Source organism: Gallus gallus, chromosome 4, assembly GCF_016699485.2.
Source record: "Gallus gallus isolate bGalGal1 chromosome 4, bGalGal1.mat.broiler.GRCg7b, whole genome shotgun sequence".
In the NCBI taxonomy this organism is placed as follows: domain Eukaryota; kingdom Metazoa; phylum Chordata; class Aves; order Galliformes; family Phasianidae; genus Gallus; species Gallus gallus.
In genome coordinates this window covers 44,557,216-44,582,276 of record NC_052535.1, presented here as the reverse complement: position 1 = coordinate 44,582,276, position 25,061 = coordinate 44,557,216, and the positions used below count along the sequence as shown (strand labels likewise).

Here is a 25,061-nt window from a genome sequence, read left to right as displayed (position 1 = left end):
CAGAAACATAAAGATTGCAAATTTTTTCCTTTTTTTGATGGTCCATTTGAGGTGGGAATACGGAGCTCCTCCTGGCTCTTGGCACTGCAATCAGAAGTCTGAGGGCAGAAGTCCTGATGTGACTGTTTCACCTGACATGAAATTAACTGCCAAGAAACTTCACTGTTACTCTCAGCAAGACCCAACAAGACTATGCCCAGATTCCCTCAACCTCAGGTCCTTGTTTCCAAGTAAAGATCACCACTCCTCCCAGGGCACTTAACTGCCCTTATCTCTCTCTTTCAGTTGTTTTCCTGCAAGAACACACTAATCTTCTGAACGGTCAGTTCCCAGGGCAGAACTGGCATTTGTCTTTCTAGTACATTATAGTAGATTTCTTAGACATCACTTCCTCTCTTCATATCTGTAGGGTAAAACTGATTTCACCGCGTACATCAACGACAGAATCACATCAGGATTTTCTTTGCATAAAGCACCCATTATGTAACTGAGCAAAGTGCTCATTAGCTGTAGCGAGCACTGTAAATGGTGGAGGTTAGCTTGCTGAAAGGCTGACCTTTCTGAATATCATGCCTCCAAAACAAACGGTGCGATCTGCTGTGTTTGAAGTTCTGGTTAATTGGAACCTCTTTTTCCTACATTTTGTCAAATGCAGTAAATGTCACTGCAAATTTTAAGTGACATTAGCTTGGCAGACACATTTAATTTCCCAATGGCATGCAACAAACTAAACCGCTGTTGTTTGCACTATGCTTGTTAGAGCTGATCTCAAAGGTCCAATAGGTAACGAGAATTTGAGGAGCATTCATTTACACATGAGCTCCTACCCTTTGACTTCAGCAGTAGTTCAATTTATGATGATGCATCGTGGAATGGTTGCAAAATGAGCTGTGTGGAACCATGCAGATAAAAGCAGTAAGTTGGAAACTTGAAACCAATGGCATATTCTAATCTGATCTGATTGCTTTACCTGACCAATGAGCCCAGGTGCAACCTAAGGACAGGTCAGGTCAAAGCCTTCCCACCGATGTGAAGCTGAGATGAACAGAAGCTGCTGTTCATCCCTTGGCTGCTCCCAAGCTCTCTGATTTGGACTCAAGCTCTCTGATTATATTCAGATGTAACTCAGTTTCAAACACTCTCCTTTTCTTCCCAATGTAAATTTCATATAGAACAGAGTTGAATGATCACCTACTGAACAGTAACTCCACGTCTTGACATGAAACAGGATCTTAATTCCCACCCCATACATCACCTTTGGGGCCTCTGGGAATACTAGAACCTCAGGTGTATTTTTCCCATTTTAAAAACCTCCTGTAGTAAAAAATCTGTCTTTTACCTTCCAGTAAAATTTAGTCTCCTTCCATACACAATACACTTAACACAGTGATGTAAATGAAAGTAGTATTTTTAAATAGACCCAAAGGAAAATAAATCTCAGCAAAGATGATACTTACATAACTAATTATTTCCTACTTAATTAGATACTTATCATGTTAGTATTTCCTCACAGTCTTGTTTCAGTTTTCCACTTAAGTCATTTAATAATCATCTTTGTTTTCATTACATGTAGTTGTTTACAGAAACAAACACCCCCAAACACCAAAAAATAACTTTTGGCATTATCCAATGGCTCCTACTAATGTCAAGCCCTGTGTATCTTTGCAGCTTAGAGATCTTTGGCTGAAAAAAAAAAAACAAAACCCTAATGTCAACGGGAAAAGAGTGAACGTATTTTAAGTAAGCTTTACTGTGACCGCCTTTTCGCAGTCTAAGGAGATGACAAAAAATATGACCGCACACGCATGATCAATGTTTTCTTTTCACTGTATTTAGAGCCTGTCACTTAAGATACTATTTTCCTTTCTTTTGGCTGCGAGATACAAAATCACCTCAATGCTATGTTACTGCTTTGACAGCACCAGGGGGGCGGGGGACGCTGTTTCACAAAGGCTGTACAGCAAAGGCCACTGTAGCAAAAAGAAAGAACGTGGCTCCTTGACTCTTGACTGTGACTCAAATCTACCTTTTCTGCTGGACACAAGAAAATCCTTTTGCCACCTATCATCCTGATCTTAGCACTTTGCAGCTAGTGCCATAAAGCCATGGGCTGTTACCAACTGTGCGCTCGGATTCCACCACTTCAGAAGCAGTCTTCCAGTAGATGCAGTATGTGAATCAAAGCCTCCAGAATTTTTCCTTGCTGCCCCTGCTGTTGCCATTGGAATGCTTTACTAGGGCACAACAGCATGCTCATGCTGTATGTTTTTGAGGGTATACTTGTGTCTGTTAATTCAAGCTTACTTTGATTCAAGATTGTACATAAATTGTGGTAGCTTATGCACAAATGTCACAAATGTCTCTTCAGCAGGTACGAGAATCTCTTCAGTAAGTTCAAGAATTGTCTACCCGAGTCATTTAGGTAATGGGAACATGACACTTTACGTTCATCTTTACCTCTGATATCTTAACAAACTTCCGCATACTCAAGGAGTCATCCACTAGCACAAGATTTTCCACTCTGTCTGGCAGAGGTTACCCAAATTTATCACTGCCCCTGGTCAAGGAAGCTTAGCTTCAGGGGAATTAACTCACCTGCCCCATTGTCTACAACTCCAACAAGCCAGAGCTTTCAGAAAAGAGTAAATCAGTAAGTAGACGCAACCATATTGATGTAAGAACTCAGAGCTATCTTGGACATGCATTAGTTCTGCAGTGGCTGTTTTCTAATAACCATGGCAGCTCACACCAAGGAGCCACCTAATCCAGCACACTGTGACACCTTGGGAAGGGGACAATACAGCAGGCACACAGGGACACACAGTCAAGTCTCCAGCCCCTAACGATTTGCAGCCTTCAGATTTTGTGAGCTCAAGAAGGCTTTTCTAAGTTTAACAACTCCCAATGGATTTCCATTCTAGGCACTTGTCCAAACTCCCCCGGTGTCTGACAAGCCATCACTCACTCAGTCAGGCCTGTGCACAAACTTGAGATGTGCTCCCAGAAGATCTCAGTGGCTGCTGCTCACTGCTCAGTCACACCTTCCTTCTCCAGTACAAAGTCATCTGTATATATCAATACAGACAGCTTGTATAAGGACCCTCTGCCATCAAAACATCTGTCCTTTTGATATATAAAAAGAACTGAAATAGATATATGGCAGAAAAGCCCCAATTTTTAGGCAGTGATGAGATCCATCACAGCAAGTAAAGATTATGACAAAATTTTAGTAAGGCAATCATTTGTTCTGCATCATTCCCACCATTGTGTGCTCCCAGAGAACACTGAACTACCACTGGTAGTAGACACAAATGTAAGCCAAAGCAGAAGCAACACAATAAACAGAAGTGAGCTATTCCTTTTACTTCTGCATTTGTAGCTGCATACAAAGCATACACTCAGCCACCTGAGCTTCAGTGTTATTCCTGCTCTCAGCCTTGTGCTACCAAGCAGGGTAAGCACCCTCTCCTAACCAGAGGGTATCTTAGTTCTTCTTAGGCTTGTAGCTGGAGTGGAGATCAATTCTATTTTCTGCAGCACATTAGAAGCTCCAAGCAAATGCTAATTCTTAATGTACACTACTCCCAGCACTGATGCATAGCTCCGTTGCAGAAAAGAGTCTTCTGAAATGACATGATCATATTCAGGAGGAGACTATCCTCTCCTTCCTTCCTGCTTTGATCAGTCCTAAAACTGTTTTTGACAGATCTCCTCTCCCTTCCTATTCACACTCCTTCCTCCATCTCCCCTTCCAGAGCAAGGCTGTGTGTTTAAGCATTCAATTCCTATAGGAGCTCTCTGGACTTGAGCATCTTTATTACTCTAAGAAGATAAAAAGCAGAAAGCAAAGCAAAGGGAGAATGGGAAGGTACTTAAAAATCCTTTGTGCAAGGTCAGACACTACTACACTGTGAAGCTATTAACAAAAAAAAAAAAAAAAAAAAAAAAAAAAAAAAAAAAACCAACTTAAATTTAACGTGTCCCTTGAGCAAGATCATATACTCTGTCTCCTTTCCTCCATCTGTCCCTTCATCTCTGCCCTGATTCCTGACGGGACAGACCTACCGAGACAGGCCTGACAAAGCCTTGTCAACCAGAAGTGCTACAGGGTAATTTGGAAGGAATTTGAAGTACATTTCAGTGATTCTCCGTGTTTCATTCACTCCATCTCAGTTTGGACCTGGATTCCATTTTCACTTTACTCACCTAGAGGTCTACATTCATTGCATCCTTTCTCCTGGAAACTTCTTAAGTTCTAGGTGCTTTACAGCTGGCATTCTTCCGTCCAGGAAAAGAAGGATCCTGACACATGACCACAAAGATGCTGCTCCCACTTTTGGACACCACTCCACTTGCAGCAACCCTCAGCATCTGTGCACCATGAATGATGCTTTTCAACTCCCAGTAGATGTCTACTGCCATACTCTTTCAGCCCAGCATAGCAACATGCACTGGAACTACCCAAATGCACACAGTGCCCTCAGTTCATCTCCTTTACACACTTACGCTGCCCAGAAGCATGCACAACTCACCCCTATCTACACACAGCCACCACCACCACCACCAAAGTTAGCTTATCTTACATTTTGCATTGTTTTTTTTTTCCTAGCCTATGTAATAGAAACCTACCATCACCTGGATCCTCAACATGAGGATGTCTCCTTTGCTTGAGCAGTAACCACAAACAGATTCTTATTTTCACCTTGAAGTTTGCAACAATCTCTTGGGCTGCAGTCTATGCTACCAGCAGCTCACTGGCTTATTCTCCAGTTTCTGAGCAATAGCCTTATGAACAAAATCCTGTTCATCTATAGCCCTAATGTTTACTCAGACAATGAAGCTGTCTCTTCATTCTGCCTCAGGCCTTGATCAGGACAATCCTAACCAGAAGGGAGAGCTTTCTAAAGCTTCTATTAGCCCAGTGCAGGCTTTCATAAGGCTAAATGAATTTTTCTCTAATGAGAGTTTTCCTTCCAGCTCTTTGAATAAGCATAGTGGCCAGAACAGCAAAAGTGACAGAAATGTTCAGTGTGCATCTTAGCTTCAGTCTGTGTAGCCAGGCAGAATAACCGTGGCTGATTGAATATGTGGAGATGCGTTCCATTATGGGAATAAGAGGAAACCCCGAATAGGCAGTCATAACTCTGCATCATGGTGTTGATGACTTTTTACAGCACTTGACCCCTGGAAAACTCTATGTAGAGTCTACGGAGGGCTGTGGCCACAACTCATGGCTTCAAAGTGGTTTATCTGAGAAAAAGAAAGGAAAAGGGAAAGGGGAAGGGGAAGAAAATGTTAACAGGATAGAACCACATAGGTTTCCAGTGCAAGTGGGAGCAAGGAAAAAAAGAGAAAGGATAAACTGAGAGTAATGAAAATATCACTGTGATTGTAGAAAGACCAAACAAAATGCTTGGTGAATGCTGAAATCATTACCACATTACCATATAACTAATGTTAAGGATATTTTGGAGCTAGTATAAAGGGCAGTGGGAGAAGAGCTCATACTGTGAGTTTTCCAAGATCAGCAGGCAAGCTGGTATTTTTGCATTAGAAGAAATCACAAAAGTGCTTTTCTGAAAAGAGAAGGATTAGATGCTTAGTATTCTTTATTGCTCTCAGAATTCCCTCTACACATCCTAATGTCACGACAGATGGATCATTTTGCACTCCTTTTGAGCAAAGACAATTAGTAGTATATACAGGATACCTGGCTGCCTCTTTTTAAAATAGCCATGATCTTAAATTCGCAGTAGTAGCATCTTAAGCATGCCAGGGGAATAATCCTTCCAGCCAGCATACCTGGAATCAAACGCACTGAATGCACTTGTTTTTAATACTTCCATTAACAACGTAATGATTACATCAACAAGGTCAGTTTTTCTCTGGTATACGTTTGGGGACGCTGACGTGACATTAACAAACCTGAGGTAAAGCATCTGTAGTCATCCTACTCCAAACGCTGTTCTTCAGTTGACAGAAGTGGATTGTCAAGAGGCTGCTGCTAAAGCATCAGTGTTGTTCTGGAAGGTAAAAATGCTGTTAGAACTGAACTTGGACACACATTTGAATGATTGTGTCTCTACATAAACTTGGTCCAAACCTTTATTTTCCTCATCTTGACACTGCATGTTTCTTCGTTTCTACACTGCAGCCACATCTCCAGGTTTAAGTGCTGAGATCTCTAAAAGGTGCACGATTTGTGTATTTTGTTTTCTTTCAACCATCTATAGATGAAGGGTTAATATGGACACTCTGCACCTTTAAAAATGGACTTGACTGTAACATTTGGTTGCCTTTGGGCTGTCAGCTAGGATGGTTTTTTAAGTCATCTACTCCTGTATGTTAAACATAATTGAAAAAATTATTTTGGAGAGATTACAATGCTCCAGTGAGATTCCTTTCAGTTGACAAGCAATATCTGCAACAGATTCCATTCTGTCCAAGACTTGGTGCTGTAGATACTGCCCTGTACACATCTGAAATGAATTTCCACAGTGGCAGACAATTTGACTCGTCTTTTTTTTTCTCCAACAAAGGCACCTCACAGAAGGAAGACTTCTGGTCAGATCTTCAGTCTTTCTTACAGCTAGTTCACATATATAGAAAAGATCTATCAGCTATTTCTTCCTCTGAGAGAGCAGTCACCTCATGCTTTCCTGAAATTATCATGCAGATTGCTTACAGAGTGACTAATATGATTTTCCTTATTTAGAAGTCAACAGATGTTTAATATTGCATGTTCTGTTTAGCCTGATTTATGTCATGCTTGAGGTGTCAAAGCTGAGAGGCTGGCCACAGAAACAGCTGATGCTGCTGAACCTTGCCCAGGACTGCTGCACTTACATTGCTGGACACTGAACAGTCAGACCACATGAAGCTAAGGCATTAACAACTGCATTTTCAGCTAAGGGCTTCAGGAGATCTTATGGGAACCAAGGTAACACGGCAGGACTGAAATCCGAAGCTTCATCTCATTTGTATGAAAATTACCTAGAGTAGCATCTAGCACGTGAAGATAAAACAGAAAAAAATATTTAGGTGAAGTTTACTCAGACATTTTCTAATGCATTAACTGGATAATATCACATCTCCCAGACAAAAGAACTGTTTCACTGCCCTTCATTTTCAGTCTATACCTCTGCTCAGATACCACTGGAACAGAGACCTAACTCAGACAAAAAGCCTGTCTGTACCATCTCAACCTTTGCTGGCACCAGGCACTTAGGAACAGTTTGTCATCTGCTTAGGATTAGCCAGTGGAGTCCCTTCTCTCACTACAACCATGTTTTCATTTCCCCTGTCATGTTTTCTAGGGCAGCTTATGAACATGATAAGTCACACCAGAATGGGACCCAACTGCACTACAACCTCATAGACTGAATTCCTGGCATACTACCGGCTAAGGGCTCCTCTGTCTTCCTGTCCCTTAAAGAATAACAAAAATTATTTACGGCCTCTCTGTGCTATTTGGTTTAAGCCTCTCCAGCTCAAGTATGACTCTTTCTGGGACACTATTATGTTTCTTACAGCTCTCTGACTAGCAATCACATCTGTACCTGACTGTCAAGGGACACTCTTGGCTGAGCCAGCCACCTTGGTCGATTGCTGAGAGCTCTGAAATTTCTCAATTGAAACATTTGAAAGTTAATGAACCCTTCTAATACAAAGCTCCCACAGCTCAAGAGTTCTTTTATGAGCCTGACAAATGGCAGATGCAATAGGAAAACCTCACTGCAGACAGGCCTCTCTTTAGAAAAGATTTCCAGGCAGAAGGTTGGATCCTCAGCCTCTGCAGAGGAAACGGCAGTTAAGTACTTGCAGAGTTCTGTCATAGGACACTCAAGGCCACAACAAGTGACTGTAGCCACACAGAATCATAAAGGTTGGAAAAGACCTCTAAGATCACCAAGTCCAACCCCAGCCCATCCAACACCATGCCCACTGGCCATGTCCCTCAGTGCCACATCTCTGCGTTTCTTTAACACCTCCAGGGATGGTAACTTCACCACTTCCTATTGCACTCTTGTGATCTAGAAAGTCTGGGTACTATATTCTCTCTTTAGTTCTATTCCCAATATACCTATAACTTTAAGAGCTGTTTGCCCATCCATTTTTGTAGCCACTGCAACACATCAGTATTCCGGCAAAATGCTTCTCACTCAGAAAAGTGCTAAGAATTTTTACAAATATTGAACAGGTCCTTCAGCAGAAGGCAGCACAATGGAAACCAGTGTCTCACTCCAAACAGTGCAACCTGCTTTTGCATTCTGTTCTTTTTAATAAAACCACTGTTCTGCAGTGCTGTGGTCCCTACTGAAATAACACCGCTCTGTCCAAGGACAGCACTGCACTGAGCTCTATAGCAGGATCATTCCAGTGCAGAAGAGAGGAACCATCCCTTTGTCTTTTGGTTTGTGGTTTTTTTTTTTTTTATTTTTTTCCTTTTCCAACTGCTACGCCTGCAACTGGGGTTGGGAATGGGGAGAGGGGGAGGGGAGGAGAATCTGGTGAACAGCTGGGGCCCATCACTTTTCATTGCAGGTCTTGGAGAGATGTGGTTGACAGAGTGATGCACAGAGGCTGTCCCAGTTAATGACTTCACCATTCTCCATCATTATCCCCATCATTAGGAAATTAGGAGGACAGAAGGTATTTACTGTAAACCTGCCACCTCCCAAGGAGAGATAAATAGAAACTGATAAATGGGATCTTCTGGTGCTGTTCGTCTATTAACCTTCTGCTTCCCAGTTTAGGCATATGCATGCTATCCTGCCATTAATATCCAGTAATTGGCATAGCAGTGGGCAACACAATCCTACCTTTAGCACATGAACATCTCCTGCACTGCATGCAAGAGCAAAACTATATTGACAGCAAAGCTTTGCTGAGCAGGCTAGTGGAGAGATCCTTAGCAACTGCTGACACTGCAGCTCTGAGGTCAGAACCGCCACTCAGTCACACCTGGTGAGTTGTTAGCAAGAGGCTTAGGTGTAGGACAGAATGGGAGAGAGGACCTTGTGTGCATGGCCTTCCTCCACAGAAGCAACAAAACAGCCAGAAGATGCATTCACACCTAAGGCTGAGCTGCTATCCATTTTGTCAGCCTACCTCTACACACGGCTCACAAACACCTCCTGAGAAGAGATTTCTACTTGGTCACAATCTCTGAACACGAAGGAAATAAGGGCTTTCCTCATCAACTTGAAGTACAATGTTCTGGAAACTTAAAACAAAGCAGAATTCAAGAACTGACTTTGCTACTCAGAAAGTATTGAACACTTTGACTTGTTTAGCCAACACTGTTAGCAGCTCTGCCTCAGAGGAGCTCTTTGCGTACACTAACTTGCTTTAGCTCTTTCCAAGATGCAAAGTCCTGTGTGGTCACTTCCTCAGCGACCAAACCCTGGGAAGCTGAAGCAAATTCTTATTGAGGAAAACCAATATTTTTCCTGATCCAGCTTCCTTGTCCCACAGTCTCAAAGAGAAAGCCTGCTTTCAAGTCAAACAAGTCATGTCTCAAATAGTTTCCGGTACCTATATTGCCACGATTTACGAAAACTTCACTTCAGTGCTACCTTCAGATTTGAGGTTGGGCTGGACCAGGCTCTCAGCACTCTGATCTAAATGTCCATGTTCATTGCAGGGGAGTTGGACTAGATGACGTTTAAAAGTCCTCTCCAACTCAAATAGTTCTATGGTTCTATGATTCACATTATTAATCACTTACACTGCCTCGGCATTTTCCTTTCAACCATCATAGTAGTTGCTTTCAACTCACGTGACTAAAACTCAACAGGTAAGATAATAGCTGCATTTCTGGTGAAGTTAAGCTACAAGTTTCCATCAACTCTGATGTACGTTTTAAAAGACTCTCACATTATTGTGGGAATTCTAAAGAACATCCAACCTTTTTCCCAGTTCAAGAAAAGTGCAAGGCCTGTTCTTGCATTTATTATGCTAGCAAATAAGGCATCAGCTCTCTACTGGATGGATGGTTCCATTCCACTTGAATGCAAGCATTTCTCTCTTCTAAGCCCTGGCAGGATCTGCAGCTGCAAACTCCCATCCAGATGACAGTTTTCAGAGTCTTACAGTGAGCAAGCCTTCTTACCTGAAAAAGGAAAAACAGAACATTTGAAAATACTGAAATTCTGGGGCCTCGAAAGACTTCAGTATCATGCTTCTTCAAGTAACTCAGAAGAGACATTGCTAAAAGGAACTGAGAGCAGGAATTAAAATCAGATGGTTTCCTGAATAAACTACCATGCAACATAAGGCCTGGTGAAATACAGATAAAGCACTGATTTCAGGAAGGAAAATTGCACAGAAGCAGCCTGTACCCAAATGCACCTTATGTATCACCACTGCAGTGAAGCTTTATTCAGAGTTCATACCCCCAAACTTTAAGGCGTACAGTACCATATTTGTGAACTGTGGTGTTGGAAAGCATTTGTTTTCCAGTAAAAGTTCAGTACCTGAAGAGCAGGTTGATGCCTCGCATTTGATACAGCCTCACTTCTTTCTACCATGGCCCACCAATACAAAGCAAGCACTTGGCTGGTCTGCAGGTAGGATCTGTGCTGCTCCTTCTTGATGTCTGGACTTGATGATCTTAGTGGTCTTTTCCAACCTTAATGACTCTGTGATTCTACACGCACCATCGTGCACACATTAATTCAGTGTGGGAGGCTAATAAAAACGTGACTGTGAAAGCGAGTTCTAACAGTAACACGAGTATTAATTTCCATCTGTCTGAGCAACTGCCAGTGTCCATCAATTACAGCAATAGCCAACTAACAGTTGCAGCTGCAAAATAATAAAAAAAAATTAAAAAAAAAAAAAGCAGAATTAACATTTCAAGTTACTGTCATTCACCTGAATATTTTACAGTTGTAATTAGCAAGCTGGAGAAGCTGTCAACAATCAACATCAGCCAATCTGTCTGCACCAGGAACTGGACTGCCTGCCAGAAATCGTCTTCGACAGCTTTTTTTTCTCCCCTTGCTTCCCCCCATTAAAATTTTTACTTCAAATCTCCCCAACACTCTCATCTTCTTCACCACCAGTCACTAGAATTGACTGTGTCAAAACAAAGAGAGACAGAATGACTGACACTTACAGAGTCATAATTATTTCCATTCTTCCAACCTCAGCACAAAAATATGCTACTGTCTTCTCTTTCCCCCAGCTCCATTTCCCCATCACAAAATTTGAACCTCAGCTCACTCCAAAATGATTCTCACTTGGAGATACAAGGGCGGAAATGAAAGGGAACATTCCTACTCTTTGACAAGCATATGCAAACTGTTTCTCATTCCTTAGCTTAAGACATCATTGGACTCCAAAATCCCCACCTGCTCTGTTCATTTTGGGCAGCAGAACCCAAGGCAGCACTCTCAGTGCTCTTCCTTTTTCTGTTGTAGTGCAACAAAGCATGGGTAGCTGTAAACGACTCGGGATAACTTGCTCTCGCAGGAGCACCACCTCATGTAATTAACTATTAATTGAAGTCGTTTTACATGGATGAGCTCTTCTTACCTACTAGAGCAGTGCTGAGGTCATCTCCAACATCCTGACCAGAGATCCCAGAGTGCAATGCAGCAGTGGATAGCATTTAAAACAAAACACTGCCTCAAAAGGAATGTCCATTCTGCACACATACTTGACCATCTGACCTCTGTTTAATGGATTAATTAAAGTGCCAGTTGAGCAACCAGACAAGGGGTACAGACACAAAAGATAAATAAGCATGCTCTCAGCAGCCTTTACGTCTACCAACGTAAAAAGCCGTAAACAAATGTTGGTTTCTTCAGGGACCACTGCAGTAGGGATTTCATATATGTTTTCACATAGAGATTCACAGACCTACTGGAGTTAATTTAGGATTTATGAACTGCAGAGAAACCACTTGAGCACTGAAAAATAACAATGAGAGAAAAGTCCTCATGAAAACTGAAGACCTGAAGAGCAAGCGTAGAGGGTGAAGTTCTTTCACACAGATCTTCCCCTCTTATGCCAAAGCACAAAAGATAAGTGGCAATAAAATGAAAAGCTACTACAGCACAAAATAGAGGGACTTCAGGCCTCTTTGTATGATTAAAGACACTACACAGCATCAGACAGAGCTAATCTACTTTGCACTAAGCACAAAACATAAACCACTCACACATGCTGCCTTCACTCTCCTCCTTACAGGAGTGAGGGCAAAAACCATCAGGAGCCAGCAAGTCTTCTTTCCATAAGGAAGCAGAAACAATATGCACAACGAATTTGTTGTGCTCTAAGGAAAAAATGCTGATTAAATGACATGTAGAACACACCCTCACCAAAATCAATCAGGAAAGCACTTGGCTTTGTTGAACCTCATTCAGTTTACATGGGCCCATTCCTCAAGTTTGTCCAGGCCCTTCTGAATGGCACCCCTTTCTTCTGTCATACCAACTGCACCACTCAGGTTGCTGTTGTCTGCAAACTTGCTGAGGGTGCACTCAATCCCATCATCCATGTTACTGATAAAGATGTTAGAGACTACTGGTCCCAAACACAGACCCCTGTGGGACACTGTTCAATACCAGCCTCCACCTGGACATAGAGCTGTTGACAATAACCTTCTTGCTGCTGCCACCTAACCAATTCCTTATCCACCAAATAATCCAGCCTTCAAATCCGTATCTCTCCCATTTAGAGATAAGGATGTGGTGCGGATCATATTAAAAGCCTTGCACAACTCCAGGTAGATGACATCTGTTGCCCTTTCTTTGTTCACCAAAGCTATCATTCCATCATAGAGGACTGCATTCCATGTAGCATCTGGCTGTCCCCACAGAAAGAGCATAAGGTTGTGCCAGGGTTAGGACCAGGCTTAGCTAGGAGCCTCAGCCAAAAGTGATTCAGGTGGGAGGGGAAAAGATGTAATGAGAGAAAACTGCAGTAACCACTTCCAAAACAAAATATGACCACAGCCCCTCAGCCCAGCCCGGATCTGCTGGACCTATTTGGGAGACTCTGGCACACTGGAGCAGAACACTATCAGGAGTTTGTGTGGCTCCAAAACTTTTCAGAGGAGCAGATGAAGGAGGTCAAAATGTGACTTGGCTGGCCAGGCTCTGCCGTGCAAGCCAAGCTGTCGGATTGACTGCAGGGCAGCTGAGCCATCTTGTCTTTCTGGCAGGCAGGAGGCATTTCCAGGTTTGATGGAAAATGCAGAGACAGACGTGTGTGAGTAGCAGAGGGCTGACTGGAGGAATCAAGGGGAAGGGATGGGTAAGGAAACACTGGGTGCTGTGCCGAGGGGTTAGGAGCAATGTTGCAATTTCTTTAGAGGTTTCAAGTTGACACCCTGTTTGAAAATAGAAAAAAAAGAGGTGTGCAGTGGTGTTTTTAAGCATACTGATCCAGAGCCTACACCCTGCAGTTCCCTACTTCTGTCAGATCGTCTCAGTTTTTTGGTATTTATCTCTACCATCAGCTGTTTTCTCTTGAAAAGCCTGAGTGACAAGATACAGGCTATCCTTCCCTGGCACGAGAGTGTTATGCACTGTCACAAACAGAAGACTGCTGCAAACCCACTGGCACAGTGCGTATGTGAACTCACCACTTCTATCTAACATGCATTCTATCCTGTTCAGGGATATGGTACTAATTTAGATTTAAAACAAACAAACAAACAAACAAAAAAAAACCCCACAGTTGTGGAAATGCTATTCAGTGTTCAACAGACCATAGGGAAATTCATTCAAAATACTTAACAGCATCGTTTAAACTTTATTAAAAAATTAACCACTATCTGATGTGGTGGATGTTGTTTGTTTGTTAAATTCTTGTATGCTCTTTGTTCTTTATAGCAATTCCTAAAGTAAGATGTTTGCAGATAAGTTAAATTTCAGGAGGATATTGTTGTTTTTTCCCCCCAGAAAATTAGGATTTTACTAGAGTGACAGAAATGGGATCATGAATTCCATCTATTAAAACAGAAGGATTAGGATCCAGACTTGAGCAGTAATATAATACGATGCAGCGTCATCTGTGCAGTAAAAGCATTCAAATGCCTACAGTCTCATGTTTTCAAATTAGAGAAAACAATGATCAGGATGTCAGTTGTACGTGGAGCAATATTTAACATGAACAACAGCTTTGTTCTTCAACAACACTATTAAATAGATAGTCAGAGCAGTTTTTAGAAAATCATTAAAACCTTTTATGTCCTGCAGTTCTCTCAACTTAAACTGAATCATGTCGAGATACTGCTCAGGTGAGGAGGTGCTTGCAGAGCTAAGAACTTGTTTTATGAAAGTAAGATGATGAAAGCCTAGATTAGCACTGAACTGAGCAGCAGAACTGCTATGGCCTTTGCTGTGAGCAGTATTTGGTCCTAAGCATACCTAAAATTTGTTTCCATTGGCATGATGCTCAGTGGATAAGACTCTTAGCTAAGCTTTCTAAATCCTCAGCACCTCCTCCTCTGTGGTCAACAAAGAACCAGCATAATGTGCAGCTCACACATTCATGCATGGCTTGAGTAAGAGCCATCTTCCTTACTGAACTTACTTTAAGCTTCTCTGATGATGTGCCTTCTTGTAAGACAAAAATCAGGGTGCAACTAAATGGGTTCACTGATGTACCTCTTCCACAAAAAAAGCCTGAAACAGAAATACAGGGCTGTCACTGAGGCATCCCTGCTCAGCATGTATTACTCCACAATAAGCATCAGGAGCCTGTTTTCCTGGTGGTGTTTACCATTACATCTGTTAGAAAAAGAGACTGCTGTTTGTCATCAGTACAGCAGTTGGAACAGCATCCAGGAAAGCCTCACTCTGCAAAACAACATTCAGTTCCAAGCAGGCAATGTAAGAAATACAGACCAGCCTCATGAGCTGCTGCATCCCTCAGTCCTTCTGGTTGGCAGCTAGACACAAAGATGACCTTCACTGCTAAGGAGCAGTTCCTAACTCTATCCAGCAGGGCAGGAATAGTTTGGGTGGAAAAAAAAAATACTCAATACAGAATTCTGGGGGAAATCTACTGTGGAAATTGTAGGTTTTTTCTTTTTGTACAGCTTGATTTTTACTTTTTAAACAAATGGAGTTTAAGCAGACCCTTCATCTTGTTCTTCATCTGATTGCAAAAATCAGAGGGCATTGTGAAGAGGTCTGTATATAGCAGCATGCAGGCTCACTGTCAGCAATTTGTCAACATCACATGTCACCATTCAGCAATCCTTGCTTGCTCACATCAGTTTCTCCTATGCTTGTCTCCAGTGCCTGTGGAGGAGTTCAGTGTTTATCTGCAAGGAAATAATTGTTCTCAGCATTAAGACCTCTTTCTCTCCAACTTGAACTTTACATCTAACTCTCATTTATTTGCAGTTCCTGTAGAGTCTTTGTACTTTACTTCCAAGAGTAAGGACAAGAGCAAATGCAGACCAAACATGTCCAGAATACCTGGAAAAGACAAAACTGACAGGAAAGTGTTCTGATGCTTGGGAGTACAAGACAGTGCAAAGCTACAGAGAAGGATGACAGAATCCATTGCTTTTCACTAAATCACTATACTCCTAGACTAAGAACTAAGAAAAAGTAGTTCTAAAGCAAAAAAAGCCAGAAGTTCTCCAAGAGGGTTTGAATAATGCAATATGAGACAACCAACTCTTTGGTTCTGTGCAGATAAGAATAGCAGATTGAGAGCTATTGCTTTCCTTAGAAGCATTTCTGAGAACGATTTTAAGGACACTCAGATTTTTCCACGCCCAAGCAAAATATCAGACATTTATCGTCTTCTTCTGTGTAATTAAACTCTTTGCAGGCAAAGTGGACAAAAGAGCAATCTATAAAAGAGTAATCCTTGGAAAGAGGATCTGACTCATAGACACTCTTTCCTGCATAGCAGCTGGGGTTTAATTGCTTTATTGGAAAGTGAGCATATAAACTAGAGAAAGATCAGATTTCTGATCAAGCATTCAAAATTAATGTAAATAAGACAATAATAAATTTCACATGAAGGATAAACCAGTGCCAAGCCATTTAAAGAAAAAAAAAAAAAAGTAGTATGGAAACTGAACAAGAAAACATGGCTAAACGCTGCTCTTCTGTCTTGAACATATTTTCAAGCCATGTTGCTTATTATAGTTCCTGACCTTCTAACAGATGCACCTGTCCCTTGCTGTTACTGTTCAATATTATTTCTATAGGGAATGAAAAATTATGAAATTCAAGTGATGGAAAAAATTATTTATGACCCGGCAGGGTATTGCTTGAAAGTTTCCTCTGCCTGAATCATGAGATTTGTTTCTAGCTTTCTTCATCAGGACTTTGGCAGATTGAGATGCATGCATGTCATTTAGAGCTTCCCAGTTCACAAGATAGAAAAAGCTTTGTGGATGTAACACAACCGGCCATCTACTGGGAAAGAGGGAAAATGACTAGGTGAGTTGAGCATTTCTCCCCTCTTTTTAAACTCTTCACCACAGTCCACTTAGGTGGTAAATTGCCCAAGGTCGTATTTTCTGCCCCTGACCAATTTCCTCCTCCAAGAGGAAAATACACAATTCTTACCATCTCTTTCAACCCACCTAAAACTGACTGACCAGAAGTTAGAACACATGCTAAAACCTCAATAGCTTCCTCCTAATGTTAAAAAGGAAGACCAGTCATACTCAGTGGAAACCGATCTCCCATTATTTTGATTTCTTTATCATCGCAGAAGGAGACAGAGGAAAGGGATGAGTTCAGCTACTATCAAATCATCCTGGAACGTTTTACAATCCAGAGGGGGTAGGAAGGAAAGCAAATGTGCATTGTTATTGCCAGCTGTGTTTATCAGTGCTAAGCCCCCCAGTGGAAAGGGTCCATGTGTCATCAAAGCTGCAGCTATTTGAGAAAAATTACATTACTAGCCTGACATTTGTGATGGCACCTCTGGTCCAAAATTGTTTAAACACATCTCACAGAAATATTGGGGAACAGAGCCATAAGAAATGTTGTTTGAAAAATCAACATTATCAGCAAACAGTGAAGTGCTGAGGGCCGGGGCTGTTTAGTACAAAGTCTTGTCAATGTTTGTTATGTTTCCCCTACAGTAACTGCAGACCTCAGCTGCACGCCGATGCCAACAACAGGCAATACCAGAATTTGTAATACTCACCTCCATTCATTTCCAGAGTTTCTGTATCTGCCAGGCCAAGTCAGTGCAGATTGTAACAATAGGAGGAAGCTATTGAGGCTTGGGTACGTGTTCAAGCTTCTGTTCAGCCAGTCAGGTGGTAATTTATGGAGCAGAGGAGAATTTATTCCAGGGAAATGCCAACATTAAAACATCTGTGAACTGATGCCCCGGTCTCCTTTATTTATAATGCTTTGCACCAAGTTGGTACCTAAGAACATTATTCTGGCACGCCATTTCTTGCAGAGAGTGGCACTGGGAAACTTAAAAATGCTTTCCATCAGGTTTGACAGGGGAAATGAGGGGAAGTGCATTTAGCAGCATTAAAAGGAACTGGTCAGACATAGAGACCACAGCCTGAAAAGGGAACATTAGGCATAGCATTCTCTGTCCTACCTACCATTGCAGTGATCCCTCGCACAGTAAGGGCAACCCACTCACCTCCCCATCTGAACTTCATCATCTGTTGCTGAAGATCTCAGGAAGCATTCCAAAGATGACAGTAATTTAGTCAAGATGACAGTAGTCACAAAAAAATACCATTTTCTTCACTACCACTTTCCATTTCTGCCACTTATTAAATCTTAAAAAAGAAAGAAAAGGAGGGGTAAGAAAGCAAATAAAATCATTTCTATATCAAGACACAGCCCAAAGTTACTGCGATCCCAAACACGAGTTATGCATGATGTATTTTTGAGAATCAGGGCCCACAGACCTGGCAACAACTCATGGCATTCTCTAAGCACTCTCTTTGTCTGTCACAATGACTAAGGAGGTCTGAAACATCAGATGCCCAAAGGACAGTAGTCCAGATGAGCAAGGTGTTCGCATTCACCCTCACATTGTATGTAACCAGCAGAAGAAAGTGCCTTAGACAGGATTGACCTTGGGATAATTCATTAAGAACTTTGCCTTATTAAGCATACTTAAATCCCCATAAAACAGCAGATCTTTCTCAAGCAAACTGTAGCATTTCTTTTCAGTGGGACAGTCACACTTTTCCACAGCTGTAAATTAATTCTTGCGGGGAAGAAGAGAGGGACCTAACAAAAGGAGCACTGTTTGGAATGATGAGCTCTCCTTGTTGTCTCACATTTATTTTCTGCAAAAATAAATAAATAAAAAAATAAAAAGATCTGATGTGGCAGCTTGTTTAAAACTTGTTTATTGGGAAGAGGTCATAAGCTGCACACTGCTCATAATAGGTCAGGCATCCGATTAAAGGTTGAGTAAACTGAAATGTTGCACATGAATCTCTGAGACAGAAGCTTGATGAGGAGACAGAGCTTGTCTTAGAGAAACGTTGCTGGCTCCTCAGCATCGCAGGCAGCCAGCAGGCTGCAGTACTGGTAAAAGGAAGATTAAATAACTCTGGTTGTATATGTTCCCAAATGTTATTTTCCTATACTGCAGGACAGGCATTTGCTAGAAGGAAACCCTTCTTTAAAAGGAACGTTGAGAAATTGTGCCAGCCTTGAAGGATTGATAGTCAAAAGAGACAGAAGAAATAGGAACATTTGAAAGCATCTGATAAACAAAGGAGGGGAAAGATCAGCTGCTTATCCCGGGGGTGTTATACCACCCCAGTGGGAAATGAGAGCTGAGTTCACACCTCCAGGACCCAGCCCACTGACCTAACCCACAGGTTTTCCTTCCATCTTTTCTGCCTTTGGCTTTACATGGGGAAAAACAAAGAGATATTAGGACTTTTCAATGTGTTGTTGCAGTCGCTACTACACATTCCTGTCAGATCTGATATTTTGAGAAGTTAACAGGCTGTTTTTGTTATTTTTCAACTGGAGTTGTAACGTATTCCAAAAGCACCAGACAGGTAGCAATGTGCTCCCCTTCCTCCTCCTCCTCTCACCTTCCACTTCCAACTTCAGCATGAAACTAGTACAAAGAGCAGACGGAAAACAAGAAGCGTACATCTCCTGTAGTGCTGGAGGTTTCCTCCTGCCATCCCCATAAAATCCTCTGGTCAAGAGCTGCAGTCATCCTAGGCAGACCCACGCAACTACTCAGCACCTGGGATGAAATGAACAAAATCAATCAATGCCCTCGTTGTAATTGCTACCTGGATACTTCCAAACTTTATAAGAGAAAGAAGACGCTTAGGAAACAGAGTGGGGAGAGCCAAAATAAATGACAAAAACTGAAACTTTTCTGATGGGAAAGGAGCTCCACTGGGAAAAGGAAAAAAAAAAAGAAAAATAGGATTAATTTCTCAAGAACGATTTTCTGATCCACAGCTGCATAGAGAAAGAATGGGCAGATTTATCTGGGGCCAGAGCTGGATCCTGGCTCCACCTCAGGCCCTATAGCACTGCTGCAGCTCGCAGGCATTCTGGGTTTTCTTAGGACAATTCCCTTCACAGCAGCTGGCTTCAACACCGTAATACTGGAGTAATTATTGGATCAGCAAAGATCTTACTGGAGCTTGGGCCTGCCATTACTCAAGCCTCTCTTATCCCTGCAAGAAACCCAAGCAAGACAATGACACGCACTGTGTGTTTTGCACACAGCCTTCAGAACAGTGGGTCTGAAATTTAATAAAAAAAAAGAAGCCTTACAGCAAACGAGTGCAAAACACTAAAAAAAAAGGAAAAAAAGAGGATGTAGAAATGCTGCGATTCCAATCCCTTTTTCCTAATGTGTGTTAAATACACTGCTGGGTTTTTTTTCTTTTTCTCCCTGGTTAGGACATTTCTCTCCCATACATTCTCACCCTCTCCCTGCCTTTTCATTCTACTCCCCAGCAAAATGTCAGAGGAAGAGAAAAGTGACAAGCTTGTAAGAAAATGAATACCTCATTCTGTTTGAATATTACATTAACCCCCAAGCTCCACTGCTCCATTTGTCAGCTTTTGCAGAGCTCTCTGTCTCGGCAGCACCCCTGACCCGGATGGGCTGATTAGCAGTGATCAATGTGCACATTTGCGGCGGAGCTCTTTGCACACTGCCAGACCCTCGGCCTTCAGTCGCTCATGCAGATAATAACGGCACTTCGAGGCACTTGCCCATAACTCCAAGCTTCATTAAACAGGGGGGATGTCACCGAAAGTCCCTTTAACTGTCTTTTCGCTTCTCTGCCAGGGAAAAAATTGACAGTGCTGAGGAATGGGATTTGGAATACAAATAATATGACGACTTGGGTATTGCGTGGAGTGGCTGCAGTTGGGCTGTGCCTGCGTGCAGAGTCTCATTGCTTAGCGAGGGTGGGAGGAGAGCGGGCTGTGCACAGAAACACGCCTGAGGTCAGGAACGGCTTCAAAAGGAATGGTTTCCCAAGCCCTTCAGCCAGCTCTGCAATGCCACAGGTGGGAAACGCCACGGCTGCAGTTTGCTGAGCTGCTCCTGGGGGCTGCCAAGTGCCCCTAAGGGCACAGATGAGGATTCAGGACTGCCACCACCCCCTTCCCCCCACCCCATCAGAAAACATCAGCGTGAGCTCTAGGAGGAATCAAAAAGATGCTGAGACACCCCGAGGCTTTGACATGATTCAGTGCCTTTTAAATGGGGGAAAAAAAAATACACAGGGAAAAGTTATTTTAAAAAGAGAAGAAATTTGGACAGGTGCACAGTACTGGCTACAGGACGAAAAAATATCTGTTTTCTCTGCCCATTTTAACGTTTAACACTGAAAGATGCAACCTGCAACCTGGATCTCGGCCCAGTGTTTTCCCCACAGGAACAGCACTGCTGACCCATGGCTAAAGGAGAATATTGAAAACGGAGGTTAGCCCAACCAAAAAGGGAAACAATTTGAGATAATAAATAGTGAAGTCCTTTGAAACGTTTGAATACTATCACATCACTAACGGGTCAGCAAAGCCTTTTGTGTTTGGGCGCATCTGGATTTCGGTTTTCACTCAAAGTCTGTCTTGAGTTTAAAATAAATATATGCATTGTTCTAGAGCAAAAGCATGAGCTTCACCTAAAGAAAAGGTTCAGACAACATCTGCAAATATTTTGGGGTCCTTCCCAAACAAGGTACCAGGTAGGATGGCCAGCAAGGCACTATTATGTTTTTGTGTTGTTTTTTTTAATTTTTAATATCAAAAAGATCTTTGGAAACAAGGCATGTTCTTCAATGTAACATGTCAATTTCCTTTTCCAACCTTCCCATTCAAGAAACGATGCCAATTAAAAAAATTTTTTTTTTAAAGTATTCAGCTATAAGTAGCCCCTAGACCAGAGAGTCTTTACACTCTTTGATGATGCACTGTAGATGTAGACTTTAAAAATAGTAAAGAAATGACAGATCTGAGGTAGACAAAAATGTTCAGCCGCCAGTGGTGCCTTTTGTGTCATGTGCAGGAAGGTTCTGTAGCACAGGGAATATAATTAGCAATCCAAGAGTTGCTTTTCAGCAGCACATCAGTTCAAGTGTGCTTTACTGGGAAGAGCTTTTAAAGCCACTTTCTTTCTCACTGTAAAGGAACTTTTCTTAGTAAATGCACTGCTTCCACAGAGGAACAACCTATGCGATGAAGTGTCAAGGGAAAATCAAGCCTTCCACTGCTTGTTTTCCCTTCAGGAATGACATCTCAAATCATCACCACCACCACCACAAGAAATAATCACCAGCATTTCCTAATTATGCTACACTTTTTCCTGACAACTCGTTTACAGAGGTTTATGAGCTACTCTCATCTGCTCCACAACCAGCACCGTTCCCACAGTGCAGCATCTGAATCATCCCAGAGGATCACTCAGCACATGGTCAGCTCTGGGCATCACTTTTCAACTGAGCCTTTGGAGTTTCTATATCCATTTCCTCATATTCTCCAAAAAAGCGTTCATCTGTTTTTCAGCTGTGCATGGTTCTTGCCCTATGAAGGCATCTTCTGTGTGCCTGGATGGGCTCTCTCCAGTTCAGCGGACTTCAGAGCAGGCGGATGTAGTGTCAGCCCTGCTAAGAGGAGTTACACTTTCAGTGCAAACAGAAGCTGCTTCCTTTGGGAAACTCCTGACCCCAGTCAGAATTTCCCTTGCCTCCACACCATTGCCTGCAGAATGCGCTACTGTCTTCAAAACAAACACTCCAACCCTGCACTGCTCATCAGCCCCAAACTTTTGTCCTCTTATTCATGAGAAGGAGTACCTCAGCCATCAAGCAGTCATTTCAGTGGCACTTCACAGAATAGGGCCTTATTTTATGTGTGTATTGAGTGCCTGGAACGGGAATTCTAGCTGAAACAAGGCACAGAGAGCAGCCGGATCAGGCCACAAAGATTTAAATGAAGGCACAAAATAAAGGCACATGACATCTGATCATCACAAAAGGCTGCCCCTACAATCAGCGATGTTTGGAAGAGCATTCATCATGACTCTCCCTGCTTTATCCAAGTCCAATCATTTCTCAAGTTCACATGCTTTCTCTGTTTTCTGTCCTTTTCTCCCACTCTACAGTATTGACCCCAGGACAAGGGATGGGGCGATGAAGAGTCTGCTCTTAGCATCCAGCACCCTCTGCAGCAATACCTGCCTCTGCCTGGCATAAAATCAGAGGAGATCACAAGTAGATGCTGACATTTGCAGTCTCAAATAGCACTACCGGATCAAAAGCTCATTAAAACAGATGTTTTATGCAGGCTCGGCATTATTTAATTGCCACTGAGCCAACGAAACAGCTTCGCTGTTCACCCAATCACGGTCATCACACTGATACTGATAATGCTGTGTCCCCAGCAAACTTTGCAAAGGAACATATTACAGTTTGGCTATCTGAATCTTGCTCACTGAATGATGAAAAGGGAATATCCTCCACATTGCCTCCAAGGCCACGGGCATTTACAGAAAGAAGGGATGGAGGAGAGGAAAAAATAAAAAGAAATGTTAAAGAGAAAAAAAAAAAAAGCAATAAATATGACATGCTTGCTCTGCTTAAGGGAAGGCAGTCTGAACCCCAACACCTGCTGGATGTAATGGACTCTGAAGTGTTGTTTCGAAATTAATCAAGTCATTTAAAATCATAGCTGTAGTCTCCATTCACCACTCCTGTGCATAAACGCGCTGATCCCGATACTAATCCATGTCGGGTGACTTGAGCAATATATCACCATAATTGCCGTTTTAGGGCTGCAAATTGGAGCTAAAATAACCAGATGCAAAAGAGATGGCCATATCATACTCTCAAGATGGATCTTCAAAGTTCAAGGAGAGTTCAAGCATGGAAGAGGCAATAGAGAGGGGTCAAGTGTAAGGAGATTGTTCATGTTCAAGAGGAATTAACTTTACAAATATATTGTTTCTGAGGTGGTAATTGTACCATCTTACAGCTATTCATACCTCATTTAATCTTTGCATTCTTCTCAGCCATTAGAGTGATTGCCCCTCATTGAAATAAATTTGATTTTGACAAAATATTCTGTTTTAAAACTGCAACTAATTTCACCAAGGTTTTTCCTTTGAAATAATTCTCTTTGAAACCACACAGCCCAGAACCAGCCACGAGATCTAGAGACAGCATCTCAGAATCTATGCACAAGGCAGAAGTCGTGATACTGCATCAGAGAGACAGGTAGTCAGGCAGCTTACCGTCATAAACAAACACAGAGTTGGGGGTTCATCACAAAGAGTGTTACAAGTGCTCAAAATAACGCAGAGCATCTGTGGGCCTGGTCTGGAAGCTTCTGCCCATGAATCCACCACGTTAACAACACAGAAATGCCTTTTAGGAATCAAGGTTACTATCACATGCTGTCAGGAAACAGCAGTCACAATACACCACTGCGGTCCTGCAAAATGAAAACAAAAGGCATATTAATAAGCAAGAGCATGAGGAAGTTTTAAGCTGCTCGCCAGCATGCTTAAGTAATTCCCTTATCTGATAGGCTTCTCTTTTGCAGAAGTCAGATGAGCCCATTAATTATGTGTTCCCCTTCCTTGCTTCAAATTGCACCATTAAAGTACGATTTCAGCTTATTGTTGAGCTACCACCAGACCTCGGCATTACCGTTGGCATCTAATAAGTCATCTGCACATCCGAGAGAGAGAAAACACACGTACCATTGTTTCGGTGAGGCTGGGTCGGAGGAGCCTCCACTGCAAAGCTGTGATTTAAACTTGCTCCCGCTACAACTCCAGCAGACAAAGGGACAGCTTTCAGCCGATGTAAATCAGCGCCGCACCATTGTACCTTGGAGAGCTATGCTAATTCATCCCGGCGAGGATCTGGTGACCTGAGCAGCTCCAAACAATGGCATTACAAAAGGCTAATGTGCTATGGGTTACTTGATAATTCCTACAGCATAATTGGCCAACATGCAAACGTTTGAGACCATTGAAGTTTATAACTAATTGCAACCATTACCGAGACAGCGTTACTTATGATTAACTGCATGTAATAGGCCTGATTCTGATTACCTTTACACCTCATTTTAGTCAGTTTTTGACAGGTAGGTTGTGACGTTTGCTGCATGCCCAGCTCTGGCTTGCAGAGAAGTGAACCCTTACAGCTACATTATATGTATAGGATGAGAGGAAACGGCCTTAAACTGCGCCAGGGAAGGTTCAGACTGGATATTAGGAAACATCCCTTCTCAGAAAGAGTAGGGAGGTATTGGCACAGGCTGTCCATGAAGGGGGTGGAGTCACTGCCCCTGGAGGTGCTCAAGAACCATGGAGATACGGCACTAAAGGACATGGTTGGTGGACATGGTGGCGATGGGGTCAACAGTTACACCAGATGATTTTAGCAGTCTTTTCCAACCTTATTGATTCCATCATTCTATACGGAGAGCACAAAGAAAGTCAGGTCTCAACTGTTCGAACCCTAAGGGGATGTGAGAAAAAAGCCTGAGATGAACTTGTTCTTTAATTTCCCTGCCTGCAGAACTCTACTCATCCACTTGGCAGGTCATCGTACATCCCTGGAGCCTCAGGCAGCCTGGCAA

General features: G+C 42.4%; 1 long non-coding RNA gene across 5 annotated transcripts in view; it reads right to left on the bottom strand.

Moving 5' to 3' along the window:
* Positions 1–3,946: 3,946 nt before the first annotated feature.
* Positions 3,947–25,061, bottom strand: part of LOC107051742 — a 58,738-nt gene continuing 37,623 nt past the window's right edge. For 2 of the 5 annotated variants that reach the window (XR_006939296.1, XR_005859881.1), the window contains 6 exons: positions 24,175–24,940; positions 23,704–23,903; positions 19,028–19,188; positions 17,602–17,743; positions 14,551–15,286; positions 3,947–10,114 (listed from right to left, as the gene is read on the bottom strand). This is a non-coding gene — a long non-coding RNA (uncharacterized LOC107051742). The remainder of the gene's footprint in view (positions 10,115–14,550; positions 15,287–17,601; positions 17,744–19,027; positions 19,189–23,703; positions 23,904–24,174; positions 24,941–25,061) is intronic. The other 3 variants (XR_006939295.1, XR_006939298.1, XR_006939297.1) reach the window with 3 other exon arrangements.